The sequence below is a fragment of the Aegilops tauschii genome, chromosome 6 (genome assembly GCF_002575655.3).
Source record: "Aegilops tauschii subsp. strangulata cultivar AL8/78 chromosome 6, Aet v6.0, whole genome shotgun sequence".
Taxonomy (NCBI): Eukaryota; Viridiplantae; Streptophyta; class Magnoliopsida; order Poales; family Poaceae; genus Aegilops; species Aegilops tauschii.
The window spans coordinates 369,944,600-369,960,920 of NC_053040.3; positions in this window are offsets into that span (position 1 = coordinate 369,944,600).

A 16,321-nucleotide genomic window follows, 5' to 3' on the forward strand; every position below is an offset into this window, starting at 1 on the left:
ATAAATGGTCGAGGAAGGTGTTGAACTGGGTTTCATCTTTGTCATTCCTGTACTGAATCCATGTTGGGAGGATACATACATGACACCTAACAGCAACCGCTGCCTCTGATACTAACTTGGCTGACTCTATAGCATCACGTGGCCTTTTTAAACCTGCCTCAAAACGGATCTCCATTCTTCCTCCTCTAGATTTAGTTAACCTATCGAGTATTATCCCTGATGTTTGTTTCCTCTTGCGCCTAGGTGCTAGTCCAGGAACAAACATAGGAAGTGTTAGTGTACATCAAACTGTGAGACTACATATAAAGAAGCATGCAACTGTAACTTGACTCCAGCAACTACCTTCTTGCTGTTGAAGCTCACAAAGTTCATCTGATCTTGCCAACTCATCTTGTGTCAAGAGTGCTCTGGAAGTAGTGTCAGGTGGCAAGGGAGCTTGGGAACGTGCTGCTAGCTGAGTTGACCAACGAGTAAATCATGCAGCTGGTGGTACTGTGGGAGGTGTTGCAACAACTAGGGTTGTCTCTGCTTGTTCGGTGGCAGCTATTTGTTTCTGTTTGGCTTGTTCTGCAGCTCGTGTAGCATGGGATACCCTGTCGGTATAATTTTCCGCTGGACTTTGACCTTCTATTGCACCATCAGTACCAGCAGAATCTGCAGGATTGTCCCGCTTCCCTTTCCCTATCGTTCTGTCTTGCTTCCTCTTTCTCTGTGCCATGTTAAGTCAAGCCGTCAAGAAAAACGAATAACAATTTAGTTCTTCAGAACAAATGTACTTTGATGTAAGAACATGGTGTGATATACAGATATTGTATGTTCTAGAAACAGGAACACGTGTCTTAGTCACAAGTATAATGTGTAAAGTAAGCAGATGAAATTCAACAAAATTAGAAGCAATACAAGCTAGACATCATACATAACATGCAACCACATATAACAGTGCCAAGTTAGAGGGAGCACCTGTGATGGTGCACTAGGGGAGACGTGCTCATCGCCAACACAACTACGTTGAGTGTCTATGCATGTGTTGTCTTGGAAATCATCTTGGGGGGGATGGAGGAGTAGAATCTGTAGAGGCCCTCCATTTGGAAGGAGCACCTTCATCCGCTGCCTTGCTAACTTCCTTCCGCTTTATTGATTTTGAATTGTCAAGTAAAACCAACAAGAAAAAGCAATAAAATTCACTCTTCAGAACTCATTCGTGCATGATACTGACAATCACTACTTTGATGTAAGGCAAACACATGATTCCAGGATGGAATAATACGAAAAACAGGACGGCATGGCATATTCACAACTATTTGTGTAAACTAAGCAGAAACCATTTCACCAAATAAGAAGCAATGCAAGCTAGACACCACGTGAAAGATGCAACCAATATGACTCTGCCAAGTTAAAAGTGTCCCTTTATAAATGGCATTTCAACAAATTAGAAGCAGCGCATGCTATAAATCATATCAAAGATGCAACTAATATCACACTGCATATACTGAAGGTGTCTCGTCATATTGATTTATGCGGGATACAAAAAAACAATAGTTTTATGTGAGGACATGCTTAATAGACAGATGTACTATGTACTAAATACAGGTAGGCATGTCACATTAACAGGTATAATGTATACGCTAAGTAGAATAGCACATGCAGTTTAACCAGATTGGAAAAATTACAATCTAGACACCATATGCAACATGCAACCACATATCACGCTGCCAAGTTAGAGCAAGGACCAGCGATGCTAGTGTAGGGGAAATGCGGTAATCAACTACAGAGCTACGTTCACTATCTTCATCTAGCCTTGCTGTTTCTTGAGAATCATGTCGGGAGGCTGACACTGCATTCTTTAAATGAGGAGTAATCCACTTGCCTGACTGTCTCATCATAAGTGATTGATGAGGGATACACAAGAACATTAGTTTGATGTAAGAACATGGTTAGTACACAGATGTACTAGTATGTACCAAAAACAGAAAGGCATGTCATATTCAAAGGTATAATGTGTAAGCTAAGCAGATGCAATTTAACCAAATTGGAAGCAATACAAGCTAGACATCCGGCTGGAGTGGTGAGCATGATCATCTAGGACCTGAGAGCCTAGTGGGAGGCGGGCTGCTTCGCCACCATCGCGGCTTTTTAGTTGGCTTCGAGGTGATGCCTCTCTTTGCTGGGCTTGTCACTGGCTCGGCCAGCGCCCTGACTAGCTATTTGTCTTCTGGTGCTCACGGGATGGTGGTTCATGTAAAAAATATCTTTCCTTATCTTAATAAAGACCGACTTCGGCCTTTCAAATACAAGCTAGACACCATACGGAACATGCAACCACATATGACACCGCGAAGTTAAAGCAAGCACCTGGGATGGTGGTTCATTGCGAGCGAGGTCATCAACTCCAGAGCTACGTTTACCGTCTCCATCTGCTGACACTGCACCTATTATAAGGCTGAAACGTGTCTTGCCTATCCGCGTACAACGCTGGAGCGACTTCTCTCTTTTCTTTTTTGCTTCTCTCATAGCAGCAGAGTCTGAAATACCCTTGCATAAAAACACAATAGTGAGAGTATGGTTGAAGTGTGTGCAGAACTAGTGCACTGTAAAAGTAGCAGATAGCAGGTGGCTGAAAAATAAATTACAGGAGACATATGATAGCTCTACAACATTGCATGGCAAACAAAATTAGATTCTACTTTGTATGATTTTGTAATATATGAGCACAGGAAATGCGGGTACTCCTCCAGCACACCACCACATGTGGTCATATCAAGATAACAGTCGACTGAAAATAAATAGGTCAGTCGATTTTTTAAATGAACCGTCCGATCTATAAGGAACGGGCAGATGTCCTTCGTCTACCTCCCGCCAGTCACTGTTGACGATCTTTCTCGAACCGCCAGCAACCACTGGCCCAGACCCCTGCCTCCGCCGCCCCGCCCTCCCCTCAACCTCACACCACCGTCGTGCTTGGCAGCACCCCTAGGCCATCCCTTTAATCCCGGTTGACCTCCAGATCTGGCGCCAGTAGCTCTAGGCCCCACACACCCCTAAGATAAACATCGAGGCGCTGCTTCTACGGCGTAATAGGCGGACTAGCGCCTGTTACGCTAGGGAATGCTTCCGTTAATTAGGAATCAACTGACCAGGAATTGAAATTTAGGGGGGGCGACGGACCTCTAGCTAAGGTGAAATAGTATATGAGGAGAAACCTTGTGCATCGCGAGTTACTAGGAACATCTAGTATCAAGAAGAAGCGGTCAACTAGTGTCTTCTGTGGGATGAATACCGTGCAAGAAGACACATAAGATTTGCACGAATAAGGGAAGAGGAGTACCATTTTCGGTTGCCGGTGTGGTCGCCTCCACATGTCGCACCAATCTTCTTCTTTTGCCGGGGAAACCGATGTTCTGGAGGGTCCAGGCTTGGACGAACCCATGGCCAAATTGTTGACTGTATTGCCGTGGCCGTATGTCGGCGGAGGGGAAGCAGATCCGAGGCGGCGAAGGACGGCGTAGCAGGAACAGCTCCGGTGCGGTGGAGGGTGGCGAAGTTGGAGCGGCAGCGGTGAGGCGCCAGACGGCGTGGTTGAACTGGCTCGGGTATGGACGGCTCGGCCTCGGCTTCAACTACTAGCCGTAGAGGGCGTTGCGGTTGAGGTTGCGGTCGACAACGACGTCGGGGTATCGGCTCCGGCATGATGGAGGAGGGCGGCGGTTGATGGATGGAATGGGGTGGCGGACGGAGGACGCCGGGGTTTCGCGGCTGGTGGAGAGGTAGTTTTTGCGCTGCAACATCCCAAATTTTCAATTTGGAATGTTATACATAGGTCATTCTTGCATATCATATTTTTATTGCATTTTGTTTTGCGATCCTCGAAATTCTAAGCAACTCAAGGACCCTCGGAAAGAGTTGGGGATTTCACGTTTTTTTTTCATATTTGAATTTTATCAAATATTGAAACAAGGATCACGTTGGTTTTAATTTATTTTTCTCTTCGAAAATATTTCATATTAAATATATGAGAGGAGATAATATGACTTCTCCAAAATAAATGAAATATTGGAGGAAAAATATTAAAATCAAATATTTGTTTTTATTCGGATTTTATTGCTATTTTTTTGCATAGGAAAAATACATGTTTTTCCAAACTTGCAATATAGGCACAAATAAATGTTCACCTTGTCCGGCATATTTATAGAGGACGGGGAAAATTTATTTCGGGATTTTTGGGGTCCATTTAGTTTTTTTTTTCTTTTTTTTGCACGTCGGATTGTTTTAAAAAAAGAGGTGTAACCGACTCCGGGCCGTACCCGGCCAGGACACCTCGGGCTGGCCTTTTTAAGCCGCGACCCCGGGGCCCCAACAGCCCAGCCGCCCCGCGCCCCCTAGCCCGAGCCGCCGCCGCTGCCCGCCGCCCGAGCCGCCATTGCCCGAGCTGCCGCCCGCGAGCCGCCCCACCGGAGCCCGTCGCCGCCTCGCCGGAATCCCACCGGACTCGAGGTAGCCGCCGCCGGTTTTCTTTTAAAACCGTTCGGTTTTTTTATAAACCCTAGTTCATTTTTTTAGATCGGTTCGTTGGTTTTCTCGGTTTAGTTTATTTAGCGGACGTTCGTCCGTACGTTCGTTTTAACGAACAGTTTTCGCCCGTTAGTCGCAGACAACGAACGTTCGTTGGTTAGCCTGTTTGTCAGTTTTTCTTTTTCTCAGATTTTTTCGCGATTATTTTCGATCGCGATTTCTGATCCGATTTTCGTTTTAGTTTATCTTTTCGCTCGTTTATCGGAATCAGGCAATTCGCGCCTAGATCTTCGTCTCGAAGCCCTCTTTCTGTTTAACCAACTTGAACAAGATTTTAGTACTGTCAAATTTGACTTTAGTCCGGATTAGTAAACGGATCTTGTTTCTTTCGCCCTTTGAGTTTCGTTGCTCTGTTTGATTTGATTCTTTTTGCAAACCGGAGTTCTTAAGTTGAACTTTCTGGTTAGATCTTCTTATTTGAGTTTTACCCTTGCATCTTTGCTTGATTGCTTATGTATGCTATTGTTTGTTTGCGATAGAATTCCCGGAGTGCGAAGCGTGCTACTACGAGTCACTAGGTTTTGCGGATCGTCAGCAAGGCAAGTAACACACTGATCATATCCCTTTATTACCCAGTTTTTATACATTAGCTACAACCCCCACACATTGCATGAGTAGGATCTCTTAATTTGTGGGTTTGGGAAGTAGATGATAAGGTAGAACCTATTACCTGTTTTCATATCAACCCTTGGGAGTTACTTCTACGTATTGCTTATATTGCTATGCTATGCTCGTAGATGTGGATTGGGTTTGAGTGTATCCATGACAGATGTGAGTTGTTAATTAATGGTTCAACTTAAGGTGGCAACTTTAATATACATCTGGGTGGATTGCTTGTTTGGGCACCTGGGGTATCCAGTGTTGTCCTAGGAGATCCCGGGGTATCCGTGTGATCATCCTACGGTCCGCCACCCAGGCTCAAATGGATCGTGAGATTATTCATGCTAGAAACTTCCGTGTGCAGCCACAAGCCATTATGGGCTCTGGCATAGTTGAGTATGTTGTGTGACCTCTTTCAGTGGTGGGCTAGCAGATGTAGGGGAAAGTAGGTGTAACTGTCCACCCGGAGTAAAGAGTTAATGCTTCTGAAAGACTGTGTCTCGGTCATCCGTTTCTCAAACACCATGTAGTGCGAGAAATCCAAACGGAGGAGATCGAGTCTTGTGGGGAGAAGTGCGCAAACCTCTGCAGAGTGTACAATCTAACCATGGTTAGCCGTGTCCCCGGTTATGGACATCTTGAGTATCTAGTACTTGGATTTTCCTATTGTATCTCATCACTCTAATTTAATTTGGTGGGTTAATAATTACCTTTAATTGGGATTGAGATGGGGGCGCCCTTCTCAATGATGTTTCAACTACCATGATAGTTTAATAATATTTATTCCTTTGTTGTAGGAAAAAATTGGCTTTTTCGCAAAATTATATAACCATGGAGCCTCCACCAGCCATATATGCATATAGTGATAGCATTATCTGTTCATTGCTCTACTGTGTTATATTGCCAGCATATTCCATGTGCTGACCCGTTTTCGGGCTGCAACGTATTATGTTGCAGACTTTTCAGACGAGGAGTAAGGTTTGCTAGGTCGTTGTCATCCAGCTCAGCTATGCCGTTGGAGTTGATGGACTCACTTTATCTTCCAAGCCTTCCGCTGTTATCGTGTTAGATGGCCTTAAGCCATATTTATTGTACTAAGTTCTCTTTGGAGACATTCGATGTAATAAGTGAGTGATTGCTACTCTGTTATAAATCCTTCGAGTACTGTTTGTGTCAGCATTACCGATCCAGGGATGACAATGAAGCACAGAGACTTGACCGTTTGAGGTCGGGTCGCTACAAGATGGTATCAGTGCCAGGTTGAGTGTAGGACACGACCACTAAGAAAAGCCATAGGTCACTCTTCTCTACTCATTTCTGACTCCTCTCCATTTTCTACTCTTTAGGATGGCGGATTCAAGGAACAAGTTTGCACAACCGGATGAAGACACACCCTTTGGACGACTCTTGAAGGAAGTCACTAGATACATGAACATTAGAATACCAAGCTTCACCGGGACCTACAACGCCACTTTACCAGAAGAGGAGCGCTGGATGATTCGAGTTCAAGTTCCAGGAAGGACATTCACGCCAGTCATGGAACCCATAGAGTTTTCCTTTGATGCCCCAACCTGGAGTCTAGGCAAGAGCATGGCAGCCCACATCGCCATGGGACGCATTGGAGAAGTTTACCACAAGGATCTCAAGGATACTATCTACCAGATATGCGAGCACCGAGATGAGCAATGGGAGATAGTCAGCACCAGGAAGGACAGGTCCATTGCAGCTTTCATCCAGGAGTTAAATCAGCACATTCGTCGCTAGGAGAACCAGATGTGCGCAGGCATGGTAGATTTGAAGAAGGCGATGACAAGGATCACCGAGCTTGAAGAGGAAATCAAGTCTACATGCGATGGATATGAGGAGGAAATCGTGACACTATTGGAGAAGAATGACGACCTGATAAAGAAGATCGGGGTATTCATGGGAGACCCCGCGCCAGGAGGAGAAGACGACGATTCCACTTGCCCGGAGAACTACATCATCATCGACGACACCGACTCCGACCCCGACGATAGTGATGATGACTTTCAAGACGAAGCTGGAGCGGATATCATGGAGTCTTCCACCGATCAAAATTTCTAGTAGACCCCCATATGATTAGTAGTATTCCCCCCATGTATATAGTAGTAGTCCGAGCACTTTAAGGATAGTTCTAGACCTTTTGTATGCCCTTGCTTGATTGATTGAGTGATATGATTGTGTTTGTCCCATGTGCATATGGGTAGTGTTTTCTCACTAGACCTCATTTCTATTCTAATCTCTCCCCTCTAAACCCCTCAGATGTCTTCCAGACGTGACACCGGATTTGTCTTCCCACCCGAGATCACCCAGTTGATCCAGCAGTAGAATGCCTTGATGCAGATATTAGTCCAGAACCAAGGCACCAACAACAACCCTCCGCCAGTTGACAACTTAGCCCGCTTTCTGAGGTTACAGCCACCGGTGTTTTCCAGTAGCACCGAGCCAATAGTTGCGGATGATTGGCTACGCAGGATTGGAAGGGAGTTGACCACCGCAGGTTGCACGGATGTAGAGAAGGTGCGTTTTGCCGCACACCAGTTGGATGGACCAGCAGCCTCATGGTGGGAGAATTACACAGCCACTTTTCCCATAGCCAGTTTCAGCAAGCATTCCGCACAGCCCATGTCTCAACTGGAGCTATGAGCATGAAGAAGCGTGAGTTTCACAACTTACGCCAGGGGAACCGTACTGTGGGGCAGTACGTGGATGAGTTTAGTAAACTATCATGCTATGCCCCTGATGATGTGGCCACAGATGCCGCGATGCAGGAGAAGTTTATGGAAGGGCTGAATGATGAGATGAGTATGCAGGTGATGGTGGCAACATTTAATAACTACCAGGGGTTGGTAGACAAGGCTCTTATGATTGAAGGGAAGCAGCAGCAGATTGAGAGCCGCAAGAGGAAGTATGGACAAGGAAAGTACAATTCGGGAGCTCAGCAGAAGCCTCGTTTCACCCCGTACTCTGGAGGACTTGTCCCTAATCATGGAGGCCACAACCACAATGGAGGAAGTTCTCATAATCACAATGGCCCCAAGAATGGAAACATGAATGGAGCAGGCAGCAATCAGAACCGCTCTAACCCAGCCACACCCGCCAAGAAGGATCAAAGGCACATTACTTGTTACAAGTACGGGAAGACTGGACATTACGCCAACGACTATCCGGAATTGAATAACGGCAATGGCAATGGAAGTGTCGGGAAGAAGCCCAACCCTTTCAACAGGGGACAAGTGAACCACGTGAACGTGGAGGAGGTTGAAGAGCAGCCTAATGCAGTTATTGGTAAGTTTTTGGTTAAGTCTTTTACTGCAATTGTTCTTTTTGATACTGGTGCATCGCATTCATACATATCAAGGGGATTCGTGGATAAGTATAAGTTGCCCACTAAGGTACTTAGGACACCCACGTTAGTAAGTTCGCCAGGAGCAGAATATATGGCAAGACAAGGATGTTTTCAGATGCCATTGACCATTGGAAGCCACGTTTTCCCCTCAGACCTGATAATTTTGGAGTCACAAGGTTTGGATGTGATACTAGGAATGGATTGGCTATCGATGTATGGAGGAAACATCGATTGCGCCAGTAAGTCAATTTTGCTCACTACCCCGGAGGGAAAACGGATCAAGTATGTATCCAGGCATGCGCCAAGGAGGACTCAAGTAAATTCTCTCACGGGAGTTGTTTAGGAGGAAGTGCCTGTAGTGAAGGATTACCCGGATGTATTTCCGGAGGAGTTACCAGGCATGCCGCCAGATCGAGACATCGAGTTTTTGATAGAGCTATTGCCAGGCACCGGGCCAATATCAAAGAGACCATACCGGATGCCCGCAAATGATCTAGAAGAGATCAAGAAGCAGATTAAGGAGTTATTGGAGAAAGGTTACATCCGACGAAGTTCATCACCGTGGGGAGCCCCAGTGCTTTTGGTTGAGAAGAAGGATGAATCCTTAAGGATGGTTGTTGATTATCGTGCGTTGAATGAAGTGACGATCAAGAACAAGTACCCACTACCGATGATCAATGATTTATTTGACCAGTTGACAGGAGCTAAAGTGTTTTCGAAGATCGATCTGCGATCAGGATATCACCAACTGAAGATTAGGGAAAAGGATATACCTAAAACAGCTTTCACCACAAGGTACGGATTGTATGAGTATACGGTTATGTCTTTTGGACTAACTAACGCCCCTGCCTATTTCATGAGTATGATGAACAAGGTGTTCATGGAGTTTTTGGATAAGTTTGTCATGGTATTTATAGATGATGTCTTGGTATACTCGAAGAATGAAGAGGAACACAAGGAACATTTGCGTTTGGTTCTCGAGAAGCTCAGGGAACACCAGTTATATGACAAGTTTAGCAAATGTGAGTTTTGGTTGAAGGAAGTTGGATTTCTTGGACATGTTATATCAGGAGAAGGTATAGCAGTGGATCCCACCAAGGTTCAGTCAGTCACTGAGTGGTTGGCACCCACCTCAGTTGGAGAGATCCGCAATTTTCTTGGACTCGCGGGATACTATTGGAGATTCATTGAGAATTTCTCTAAGATTGCAAAGCCTATGACGGCATTGTTGAAGAAGGACACTAAGTTCCATTGGACTGATGAATGTGAAGCAAGTTTCCAGGAGCTGAAGAAACGTTTGACTACAGCCCCAGTGCTAATTCTGCCGGATATACGCAAGTATTTCCAAGTGTATTGCGACAATCTCGCTTAGGACTTGGAGGAGTACTTATGCAAGACGGGAGAGTTGTTTCATATGCCTCACGACAACTGAAACCGCATGAGTTGAATTATGCCACACACAATTTGGAGTTAGCAGCTGTGGTGCATGTGCTCAAGACCTGGAGACATTTTCTCATTGGAAACCGTTGCGATGTGTACACGGATCACAAGAGTTTGAAGTACATCTTCACACAGAAGGAGCTTAACCTCAGGCAGAGGAGATGGTTGGAGCTCATAAAGGATTATGACATGAAGCTGCATTATCAGCCAGGAAAGGCCAATGTCGTAGCAGATGCCTTGAGCCGTAAGAGTTATGTTAACACCCTTGTAAACGGATGGATGCCAAAGGAGTTAGCCGAGGATCTCAGGGAACTACGTTTGGAGATAGTCCCTAAAGGTTTTTTTGCAGCAATGGAGGTTCAGTCTACATTATTGGGAAAGATTCGAGAAGCTCAGAAGGATGACAAGGAGATTGCCGAGATAAAGGAGAAGATGAGCGAAGGGAAAGCCAAAGGTTTTCGTGAGGATGAGCACGACACCTTATGGTTTGAGGACCATATATATGTACCCAATAATGCAGAGATCAGGAAATTGATACTACAGGAAGCTCATGACTCGCCATACTCGATACACACCGGAAACACCAAGATGTATTTGGATTTGAAAGAGCGTTTTTGGTGGACCGGTATGAAGAAGGATATTGCTGAGTATGTAGCAGTATGTGATGTATGTCAGAGAGTGAAGGCAGAATTACTGTAGCAGGATTACTACATCAGAAGCCAGCAGGATTACTGCAGCCTATGCCGATACCCGAATGGAAGTTGGATAAACTTGGCATGGATTTCATCACCGGATTGCCCATGACTCGATCAGGATATGATTCTATCTGGGTAGTAGTTGACCGCTTGACCAAAGTAGCCCACTTTATCCCAGTGAAAACCACTTATACAAGTGCAAAGTTGGCTAAGATATACATGACCAGGATCGTATGTCTGCACGGAGTTCCGAGGACCATCGTATCAGATAGAGGAACACAGTTTACTTCAAAGTTTTGGCACCAGCTGCACCAGACCTTGGGAACCAGGCTAGAGTTCAGTACAGCATTTCATCCACAGACAGATGGACTGACCGAGAGAGTCAATCAGATTCTGGAGGACATGTTGAGAGCTTGTGCACTAGATTACGGATCTAGTTGGGATGACAACTTACCCTACGCGGAGTTCTCATACAACAACAGCTACCAGGCTAGTTTGAAGATGGCACCGTTCCAAGCCCTGTATGGAAGAAGGTGCAGAACACCATTGATGTGGGATGAAGTTGGAGACCGCCAGTTGTTTGGACCGGATTTGATTAAGGAATCTGAAGAGAAGGTTAAGCTGATTCAATATAGACTGAAGGTACCTCAGTCCCGACAGAAGAGTTATGCAGATTCAAAACGCAAGGAGGTAGTCTATGAAATCGGAGACAGAGCGTATCTGCGAGTATCACCTCTTCGAGGAGTTAAGCGTTTTGGAGTTAAGGGAAAGTTAGCCCCGAGGTTTGTAGGACCGTATCGTGTTTTGGAACGCATGGGAGAAGTTGCCTACAAGTTGGAGTTACCTGAAGAACTGTCAGGAGTACATGATGTGTTTCACGTTTCCCAGTTGAAGAAGTGCCATGCAGAGATGGCCGATATTCCTCTAAGAGATACAATGCCCCTTGAAACGATTCAGTTGGACAGTGATTTGACATATGAGGAGAAACCAGTCAAGATTCTTGAGTTTGCCAGCCGAGTTACACGCACCAAGGTTATCAAGTTTTGCAAAGTTCAGTGGAGCCACCATACAGAGGAGGAAGCCACCTGGGAACGAGAAGATGATCTACGGAAGGACCACCCACACCTATTTTCTAGCCAACCCGAATCTCGAGGGCGAGATTCATCCTCAGGGGGGTAGGTTTGTAACATCCCAAATTTTCAATTTGGAATGTTATACATAGGTCATTCTTGCATATCATATTTTTATTGCATTTTGTTTTGCGATCCTCGAAATTCTAAGCAACTCAAGGACCCTCGGAGAGAGTTGGGGATTTCACGTTTTTTTCCATATTTGAATTTTATCAAATATTGAAACAAGGATCACGTTGGTTTTAATTTATTTTTTTCTCCAAAAATATTTCATATTAAATATATGAGAGGAGATAATATGACTTCTCCAAAATAAATGAAATATTGGAGGAAAAAATATTAAAATCAAATATTTGTTTTTATTCGGATTTTATTGCTAATTTTGTTTGCATAGGAAAAATACGCGTTTTTCAAAATTGCATTATAGGCCCAAATAAATGTTCACCTTGTCCGACATATTTTTAGAGGACGGGGAAATTTTATTTCGGGATTTTTGGAGTCCGTTTAGTATTTCTTTTCTTTCTTTTTCTGCATGTCGGATTGTTTAAAAAAAAAGAGGTGTAACCGACTCTAGGCCGTACCCGGCCAGGACACCTCGGGCCGGCCTTTTTAAGCCGCGACACTGGGGCCCCGACAGCCCAGCCGCCCCGCACCCCCTCGCAAACCCTAGCCCGAGCCGCCGCCTCGCCGCCCGCACCGCCGGAGCCCGCCGCCGCCGCCGCCCGCGAGCCGCCCCGCCGGAGCCCGTCGCCGCCTCGCCGGAATCCCGCCGGACTCGAGGTAGCCGCCGCCATCGCCCGCGTGCCGCCCCACCGGAGACCGTTGCCGCCTCGCCGGAATCCCGCCGGACTCGAGGTAGCCGCCGCCGGTTTTTCTTTTAAAACCGTTCGTTTTTTTATAAACCCTAGTTCGTTTTTTTAGATCGGTTTGTCGATTTTCTCGGTTTAGTTTATTTAGCGGACATTTGTCCATACGTTCGTTTTAACGAACGGTTCTCGCCCGTTAGTCGCAGACAGCGAACGTTCGTTGGTTAGCCTGTTTGTCAGTTTTTCTTTTTCTTGGATCTTTTCGCGACTATTTTCGATCGCGATTTCTGATCCGATTTTCGTTTTAGTTTATCTTTTCGCTCGTTTATCGGAATCAGGCGATTCAAGCGCCTAGATCTTCGTCTCGAAGCCCTCTTTCTGTTTAACCAACTTGAACAAGATTTTAGTACTGTAAAATTTGAATTTAGTCCAGATTAGTAAACGAATCTTGTTTCTTTTGCCGTTTGAGTTTCATTGCTCCGTTTTATTTGATTCTTTTTTGCAAACCAAAGTTCTTAAGTTGAACTTTCTGGTTAGATCTTCTTATTTGAGTTTTACCCTTGCATCTTTGCTTGATTGCTTATGTATGCTATTGTTTGTTTGCGATAGAATTCCCGGAGTGCGAAGCATGCTACTACGAGTCACTAGGTTTTGCGGATCGTCGGCAAGGCAAGTAACACATTGATCATATCCCTTTATTACCCAGTTTTTATGCATTATCTATAACCCTCACACATTGCATGAGTAGGATCTCTTAATTTGTGGGTTTGGGAAGTAGATGATGAGGTAGAACCTACTACCTATTTTCATATCAACCCTTGGGAGTTACTTCTACGTATTGCTTATATTGCTATGCTATGCTCGTAGACGTGGATTGGGTTTGAGTGTATCCATGACAGATGTGAGTTGTTAATTAATGGTTCAACTTAAGGTGGCAACTTTAATATACATCTGGGTGGATTGCTTGTTTGGGCACCTGGGGTATCCAGTGTTGTCCTAGGAGATCCTGGGGTATCCGTGTGATCATCCTACGGTCCGCCACCCAGGCTCAAAGGGATCGTGAGATTATTCATGCTAGAAACTTCCGTGTGCAGCCACAAGCCATTATGGGCTCTGGCATAGTTGAGTATGTTGTGTGACCTCTTTCAGTGGTGGGCTAGCAGATGTAGGGGAAAGTAGGTGTAACTGTCCACCCGGAGTAAAGAGTTAATGCTTCTGAAAGACTGTGTCTCGGTCATCCGTTTCTCAAACACCATGTAGTGCGAGAAATCCAAACGGAGGAGATCGAGTCTTGTGGGGAAAAGTGCGCAAACCTCTGCAGAGTGTACAATCTAATCATGGTTAGCCGTGTCCCCGGTTATGGACATCTTGAGTATCTAGTACTTGGATTTTCCTATTGTATCTCATCACTCTAATTTAATTTGGTGGGTTAATAATTACCTTTAATTGGGATTGAGGTGGGGGTTCCCTTCTCAGTGATGTTTCAACTACCATGATAGTTAAATAAAATTTATTCCTTTGTTGTAGGAAAAAATTGGCTTTTTGGCAAAATTATATAACCATAGAGCCTCCACCAGCCATATATGCATATAGTGATAGCATTATCTGTTCATTGCTCTACTGTGTTATATTGCCAGCATATTCCATGTGCTGACCTGTTTTCGGGCTGCAACGTATTATGTTGCAGACTTTTTCAGACGAGGAGTAAGGTTTGCTAGGTCGTTGTCGTGCAGCTCAGCTATGCCGTTGGAGTTGATGGACTCACTTTATCTTCCAAGCCTTCCGCTGTTATCGTGTTAGATGGCCTTAAGCCATATTTATTGTACTAAGTTCTCTTTGGAGACATTCGATGTAATAAGTGTGTGATTGCTACTCTGTTATAAATCCTTCGAGTACTGTGTGTGTCAGCATTACCGATCCAGGGATGACACTGAAGCACAGAGACTTGACCGTTTGAGGTCGGGTCGCTACATGCGCCCACGGAGTACGAATGGGGAATCGGACGGGTGGGCGGTGGGGGAGGGGGAGAACCATGTTTCGGTCTGGGACACACTTGTTTTTGGCTTTTTTGAACAGAAGATGGGACGCGCTTGTTTGAAATTTGGGGAAAGTACAAACTTTGCCCCCCTCTTAAATTTCGGACCTACTACGGGTCGGCGGTAGGATGGTAATCCCAGGTGTCCCAAATAGTGGGCGGGAGCGATTTCGGCCGCGCGCATGTGTGCTTAGGCGGCCATTGTGTATGAATGTTTTTCGGAGGCGGTTGTGTGGCGTCTAGATGAAGCTACAAACCTACCCCGGTTTAGACCTTTGGACGTCGGGCCGGTAGGTTTCACGGGTCGGAGTTATTAGAAAAGTAATTTCCTTGTACTACCAAACATTGGTCTCACGCGGTTTCGGGCGAGTAGAGGCTCTTTTGGCGCTTCGTTCGAAATTTTGAAACACAAGCATCCACGTTTAGAGTACTCTTGAACTTTGAGGATTGACCTAAATAGACAACGTTAAATTTGACCTTGTATGTTTGAAAACCTCATTAAATTATCCGCTTCTTTTTGAAATTTTCACACTTGAAAATCCTATAGCTATGGTTATTTTGGAATGGAGGAGCTAAATTAGAATCTATTTTGTACACGACTACATATGCTATTATGTACAAAATCAGAGCAAAGATTGGTGCCCCCATAATTTAGGTATGATTTACAAATGCCATGATATCAAATTCAAATAATTGAATGGACTTCATGTTGAATTCGATTTTTTAAAACCACCTTAAGTTGAATTCAAATGTATGCTAGTTCATAGGTAGCTATTTATAATGTTCATTGTGTAACTTTCGTATGTATAATGTGCTTTACACACACAACATGAACTATACTCACGTTTATATTCGATTGCTAAAGCGATGCATTGTCTGGAGTTCAAAATACTAACTATGTGGATCAATTGTGTCGAATAATAACATAGACATGCTCAAATTCGATAGAATCTGGATGTCTGATGGATCAATGACCGTTCCTTACGCGAATTGCAAATATCATGATCCCATCCTAATATTTGGATACAATTTATATCTTTAATCAATGTGTACAGTAGTCTTGTACGTGTAGTTTCACTCTCCATCGGTGATCTCTCACACATGCTCACACACTCTCTCCCGAGGTGTCTTTCTCGCACACATGCTCTCGATATAACCCTCCCTCCCTCTCGTAACCATTTACGACTGTTTTCACTAACCTTTATCACAAGCACTCTTCCTCTCGCAAGCATACACACGCACAATCCCCATCGACCCTTTCTATATACATAGACCTGCCTACGTGTCTCCTGTACGCACATTATCTTTAGGCCTGTCTCTCACGCATTGTCTCACACCTCTCTTCCTAATCGATGAGTATGATTCTAGCTGAGCATTCTGTAGGATGCCCCTTAAAGTTAGGTTGGATGAATAGTAATATCAGAGATAAAGGGGTTACCTTAGTCCGAGAACCTAGGGTTACAAATCCTAGCCGGCTTTGTCAGTGGACATAGAGTCCTTCACAATTATGCTATCTTTGTCTTGTACGACTAGTCATCCATGGGTCTCCCTAAATGCGTCACGGGCCGACCAATGTGGAGCAGGACGGAACCGAACGAAGGGCCTCACCTCGACCCACCGGACCTCACGCGGCGACACACCCTCTGCCCCCACGTCTCGTTATCTTCTCACACCCA